Raw genomic sequence first — 7,173 nt, 5'->3', positions numbered from 1 at the left:
CTGTGAACTGGTGGCATAAATTACTTGGGGGGAACAGGCCACTCAATGGCTGTCACTCCATAGTATTGCCCAATTCATACACTCAAAAAGTAGATGTTAAAGAGAGACAAAAATTGGCTGGTTGTGATCAACAGCAATTGGGGGGGGTGGGGGGGTGGGGGGGAATTAAACATTCTTGGCATAGAATGCATTGAAAAGCAGTAAAGACAACCAGAAGAAAGAAGATACAGCTTTATTCTTAGAAAGGGAGAGCAAATAGTTCCAACTCCGGGAGTTCACAGTAGGAAATGATTAGCCAGATAGTCGTGAGAATGATCATCTTGCACAACAGGAAATTCCCACAAGGCACAGATTGTCTTTTTGATCGAATTAATCTTCAGTTAAGCAAAATGAGCACAGTTATTGATAGCTGGGAAGCTAAGCAATAAACCATGAAATGGGTTAATAATTAGATACAGAGCATCTTAATTGAATTTTTAAGAACAAGCCTCAGAGATTCTGTGAAACATAATAGATAATACCAAGCTACACAAATATTAGCTCTGGCCCATGCAGTTGAGGACAAAATATACATATATTTATCTCAGAAGGGGCTGCAAGTTTTTTTTGAGTTACGATTTTATACAAGCATAGTCAAGTCAATGTCATACTTGAATGTGCATTTTTAAGACATTAAGATCTATGTTTCCTTATAGTTTCTAAGTTGAATGCTAAGTCATGTTGGTCAAGGACTATAGATGCTACACATCAAAGGCAAAATATAGTTTATTGTTCTGCCCTGCTTTGAAAGGAACAAAAATTTTATTAGAGGCAGGAAGATGTTATGATAGCATTTAGTATTATAAATTCACCCATTGGACAAACACTTACTTTTTTACTTGCTCTGCAGCAGGGATTGTGCCCGGCCTATGCTGTCCAATAAAACAAGGATTAGCTGTATGTGGCTCTTGAGTACTTGAAAAGTGGCTAGCACAAAGTGAGAGAAGTGTAAAATACATCCCCGATTTTAAAGACTTAGTACAAAAAAAGGAAATATCACCTTAATTATTTTCATATTGGTACATGTTACAATAATACTTTGATTATGTGGGGTTAAATAATATATGTTATTAAAATTAATTTCACCTGTTTCTTTTTAGTTTTCGTGTAACTGCTGGAAAATGGAAAACTTTGTCTGGGCTCCCACTTGTGCCAGACGGTAGGAAGACACAACAAAAGACTCTTTCCTCAAAGAGTTCATAGTCTAAAGAATGGAGAAAAGTAAAAATGGCAAAAGGCTGGGTTTCCAGCCTTTATTTCACTAGATAAAGAGTAGGAGAGGGTGGGGTAGGAGGAATTTTCAAATTTGCAATTCCATCTCTTCAGGTTTAACAGCTCTATTTTGCCTAAATATTCTATAGATTGAAAGTTTAATTCCTTCTCAGGGCTATTTCTCCACAAGTCCCTCTACTGGGCAAGATGGCACCTGGATTTGCTCACTGGGTTGTTGTCACATCAGAGGAGGGTAGGGCGCTCAGCCATGCTCATGGGTCCTCATACTGGCCTCCCTGTGTTCACAGGAACCCGGGCTCACCTCTGCATAGTCCTAAGGCTCATCATGGCTTTCATCGGATGCCCTACCAGCAGTCCTACAGCAGACCTCTGCTAGAGGCTCCCTCAGCCCCTTTTGCAGCACAGCCCCTCAACATGGTCAGTTTCAGCTCTTCTGTGCTCTGCTGGAGGTGAGGAGTTTCTGTACTGCTTCCACACAACTCGGGACCTGTCCCTACCTGACAGCACAATGACACTAGTTCACCTCCACTGCTGCACTCCACAGTAGGCTTGTGGTGCCCAGGGATATAGTCTCCTCTCTCCAGAACCATCGCCTACCCCCTTCCCAAAATTTCTTAATGGGAACTTGATTGAAAACCCTACTGACTTAGCACTTTTACCCCCACAAACAGGTGGTGTTTCCAACACAACCCCTCTCTAGGGTTTTATCTCTTGCCTTTCCTCTTTCCCACCTTACCCCTGAAAGGGTTACTACTGTGTGAGGACGCATGACAGGTATTTCTTAAATAACACAATTAGTAATCACAACATAGTTCAAGCGTTATACAAAGAAGCATGCCCAAAGGACACTGGAGGTTCAGAGGAGGAGGACCGAACTCATCCTGGTGGCAAAGGAAGGCTTTCCAGAGCAAGTGGTATTTGTCCATTTATCACATTCAGAGATCTTTATTGAACACTACAGTGTGCCAGGCACTGTTCTAGGCTCAAGGGTTCATTGTGGCACACAAGACAGACACAGTTTCTGATCCAGTCAAGCTTAGTGGAGGAAAACCAAACATTATGTAGGAAAAAGAATAAGTTGATGTCTCTTCAGGCAGGGATCATACCGTGAAGAAAAGAATGCAGTGGAGTAATGAAACAAGAAAATGCCTGTTGGGTGGACAGGTCCATGAGGTGGAGAGGAAGAACCTCTCTAGCTCTGGAGTCAGAGGGTTGCCGAGTGAAAGGGCCAGGAAGGGCAAAGGTTTGCCCAGTTGAAGAATAGAAAACAAAAGGCCCATATGTCTGAGCTGAGTTTTGGAGGAGTGACGGGAGATATCTGGGTCGTGGACCAGGGAGGGGGCATCATTTCAGGGAAAGGGAACCATCAACTGTATAACGTGGGAACTGCAACTTCAATCAAGAGTGATAGCCTAAGTCCAAGTGGTGGTGAGTTCCAGTAAAATTTCCCTCGTGCTGGGTTTTTCAGGTAAAAGGAGTGTTAAGAGAGCAAGAGTATGATATTTTTTCCATATAATTTGGGAGGCAAGGGAGTGAGTTCAATGGAATGTTCTTCCTACAGTGTGATCTTGAGGTTAATCTACTTCTCACTTGTCAACATTTGTAGTAAGGGTTTATTGAGTGTATAGTGTTTTTCAGAGATTATAATATGTGTATTGTATACACTATCCCTCTAATTCACCACTGTGTAAAACCCAATTTACAAACGAGGAGAATGAGGTGCAGAGAAGTTAGGTAACTTGTTTCAAGTTACTCAATTAAAAAGTAGCAAAAATGGAATTCAAATCCAGGTCTTGTGATGTCAAAACCCATGTTCCTTCTACTATTGTGTATACAGAAACACAATTGTGTTCAAAGAGGGTAGACTGGGGTGGGGTGGTAGATGTCGAGTAAGGCAATGTAGGTAACTTCTCCCAAGAGGCTTCAGAGGACAGCACCGAGTACCCTGGGGACTCTTTTGGTGCCTGGCTCCTGGGCTCAGCAGACGTCTTCTATCAGCCTGCTAAGAACAAGTCCGTCTCTGAGGGGTGCACTACATTGACCATGTTTATGATGCATAAATCAGAATGCCAGTTCACTACTGATAGTACAAAAGGAACCCCAGCCCTCAAAGTCCGCATGACTCACCCTCTAGGTTAACCAACACGGGAGGTCGTGTCATCCTCGGACATTGTACACATGGAATTGGGAAGAAAATTAGAAACACAGCTCTTTCAAGCTCCTCTTCTCATCAGGTTATGGTGACATGACGTATCCATTTTTCAATAGGACGGTCTTCCAAATAGGAATGAAGATATGCCAAGGCCACGAAACTACCAATGAACTTCGCCCATGCCACTTGAAGACTGGCTTTGCCAATGGCTCAAGAACACTGGATACACAATCCACTCCTAATCTCTTCTGTGACCCATTCTTAATTGGGCATGGTTTGCGTTTGTATCTGTGACTTCTTTTTTATGAAGCCATGACTGACCATCTCCACTTCCCATTCTGTTCCCTAAACAAGTCAGTACAATCAATCAGGTTAAAGTCTAGCCTTACTGCCTGAGTAACATTTGGTTTCTTTGAAGTGACGTTTTCTATCTCTGCTTCAGTATGTGTCAACTTCTTAAAGGTTATTCTTCAGTGGATGACCCAGTTTCCGGGTCCTTAGGGGGTACCTCACCGAAGACTCCACCTCCTGAAAACACATACTGCCCTCACTGTCCCTCACAGTAGTGTATGGAAGGAATATGTTAAGATAGTGTCCAGCTCACAGATAGCCTGAGTTACTCAATGTGAGTCACCCTAGATTTGGAGCACCCAGGCCGGCACTGAGCATTGGGGCCCAAAGCTGAGAAATAAAGACGCACTAAATACCTTACAGTCTATAAAGAGCAACACTGGAGCCAGTTTCATTCCTACAAAGGGATTTTGAATTGGTGAAAGAAAAACCTTTCTGCAATCAACCACCACCTACTATACCTCCACAACATAAAAGAAAAGAGGGTGGTGAGGGTAGGAAGAGGGGGAGGTCAAGAGACCTAAGTCCAGAGAGAAGTTTGGGATACTAGGGAGAGGGCAATTTCTTCTTGCCCTTTGGAGGAAAGGTGGTTCTTTCTCCATTGCTCCCAGGTGAAATTAAACTTTTGGTTATTGACAGGAAGAGAATACTGACATTCCCCTCCTCGACTGCCTGATTGCTGAGCTGCAGGGCCTGAAGTCCTGTCCCACGGCAGCCTTAGGAGCACTTTGGGGCATGGAGGAAGAATTGGAAGAACTTTACATACGTCCCCCGGGGGGAGGGTGGGAGCACATTAAATATAAAGATTAGTGCCTACTTTTGGTCTGTAGATTTTTTAAAGAAAATGTGTTGGAATGGTCGCATGAGGAATTGCCTGCGAAGGAGACAGAGGACGGCTCCTGTGCTATGACACCATGACACTAAAGGAGTATGAAAGAGAACCTCAGAGCTTCCCACAGATGCATGTAAAGGGTCTCATAGCACACAGGGAGTAAGAGCTGTGTGGTTGTTGCGGGAAGATCCGGCCATGGTTTCGCTCCGCTACCCCCATGGCTTTGTTTGGCTTTTGTCTTCAGGCTTATTTAGTCACATCACAAGATGGTTGCAACAGGTCTAAGATTTATGTCTTTGCCTAACAATACCCAAAGGCTGGAAGAGGGGGAAAGGGCTTCCTTCCCAAAATCCCTTTGGAAGAGCAAAGACAACTTTTCCAAAAGCCTCTCTGGATTCTCACATATTTCATTGGGCAGAATGGCATCACATGCCCATTCCTAAATCAATCATTATGGGGGAAGACCGTTATCATTATTAGCTTCAGCCTTCTCTAAAAGAAGTTCTGGGTTCTATTTCTAAGGAATACGGAGCAAAAGACTAAAGCGTAGGCAGGAACTGTATCTGCCATATGGAGGAGTTCTACTTGAACAGTCACCTTCCTGTGTGTGGATATGGGTGTCTGGGAGCTGCCTGAAGGTTGAGTAATCCCAGGACTCTTCCTGCCAGACGTGGGATTTCATGGCAATATACACCCTTCAAACCCTAACTGGTTGCCTAACTGGGTGATTTAATTTGGAGAGCCCATTCACTGGTGTATTAGTCAATACTCTTTTGGTTGCAAAGAACAGAAACCAACATCAACTAACTTAATCAATGTGTTTGTATAATGAAAAATCCAGGAGGTTCGGTTTTTTTCTAGGAAAATTGGATCCAAGAGGTCAGTTGATGTCTTTCCTACTATAGCACTCTCCACAACTGTGGAGAATGATTTCCTTGGTGTTGGCATTTTTCTCAGAAAGGCACCTTCCTTGCTCAAGATTCCCATCCCACAAGGTTAACAGTTTGAAACAAAACAAACAATGTCCTTGTGCCCAGAGAACTTTCTTTCTAGTGGGGTGGTCTAAAGAAAAACACACTGCTATATGTTTCCTCCATTTTCTCTCACACAACTTCACTTCTGACACGCATTAAGCAATTCTTCGACAACAGCTGGATGTCCTGCAATTTAACTCAATTTTGACACTATCTACCTGGAAACAGCATCCAATCTTACAGGTTAAAGGCTCAGTCTCACAAGACTGCCTCCCTCTCAAACCACTTCAGGCACAGTCACAAGTCCTGATTACTACCTGTGCTCCTCACCCACCACTTATAAATCAGAGATTCCCATGGCACCCCCTTTAGGTTTAATTAATTTTCCAGAGCAACTCACAGCACTCAGTAAACCAGTTTACTTACTAGACAGTAGTAATTATTGGCTTATTACAAAGGATTTTAAGGCTATAAACGAATAGCCAAATGAAGACAACGTAGGGAAAGATCCATAAATGTCTCAAGTACAAGAGCTCCTGTCCCCATGGAGTTTGGAGTGTGCCATCTTCCCAGCATTAGGTAGGTTCTCGTTCACCAACCCAGAAGCTCTTCAGACCCTCTCCTTTTGAGGTTTTATGGAGGCTTCATGTTTTAGGCATGGTTGATTGAATTCAATCTCCAGCCCCTCTCCCCTCCCGGGGGGTGGGTAACAGGGGGCGGATAGAGGGACTGAAAGTCCCAATCCTCTAAACACAGGGTTGGTTCCCCTGAAAACCAGCCAGCATCTTTAGGTGCTTTCCTAAAGTCACCTCATCAACATAAATTCAAGTGTGGTTGAAGGGTTTGTTATGAATAATGGCACATTTATCGCTCTGACCACTTAGGATATTCCAAGGGTTTTCGTAGCTCTGTGCCAGAAATGGGACACAGACCAAAAATACATTTCTAATTATAAGTCACAGTGTTAAAGATGGGGAGGAGCCAGTGAAATATGTAAGCAAATCGATAAATAAGTTAATAAATAAGCTGCAATGTTTCCAGAGACAATACTAAGAAAATGAAGCAGGATAATAGGATAAAATATGATTGGCTGGGAGGAGGATGGTGATACATGAGGGGGCTAGGAAAACAGTCATTTCTTGTGAAAGTCGAGCTGAGAAACGAATGATCAGAAGGAGCCAGTCATAGGAGGCCCTGGGACTTGCAAGAAGAACAAGTACAAAGGTTCTGAGACAGAAATAAATGACCCCTGTCTGATGAACAGACAGAAGACAAGTATGACTGAGCTGAATTTAAAGAACTAACAGGCATTAGCCAGACTTGGAGATGGGGCAGGGTGGAGGTGGGGCGGGGGAGGGGAGAATGATCCTAATTTATTTTAGGCAAAGAGGATAGTAGCAGTGTGGGAACCATAACTTTAACCAGAAGTACACTCACATCAGTCAAGTTTATCATGCTCATTATGATATATTCAGAATGCCAGTTTCAAGTATGGTTGCCTGGAGAAACGTGCTGGCACATAAAACGCGTAATCAAGAATAAGGAATGCCAATTCGCAAACGTATTTTAAAATATATTTTTGAAGCTCTCTT

Source organism: Felis catus, chromosome A1, assembly GCF_018350175.1.
Source record: "Felis catus isolate Fca126 chromosome A1, F.catus_Fca126_mat1.0, whole genome shotgun sequence".
NCBI classification, from domain to species: domain Eukaryota; kingdom Metazoa; phylum Chordata; class Mammalia; order Carnivora; family Felidae; genus Felis; species Felis catus.
Note: the sequence above shows the minus strand (reverse complement) of the source record.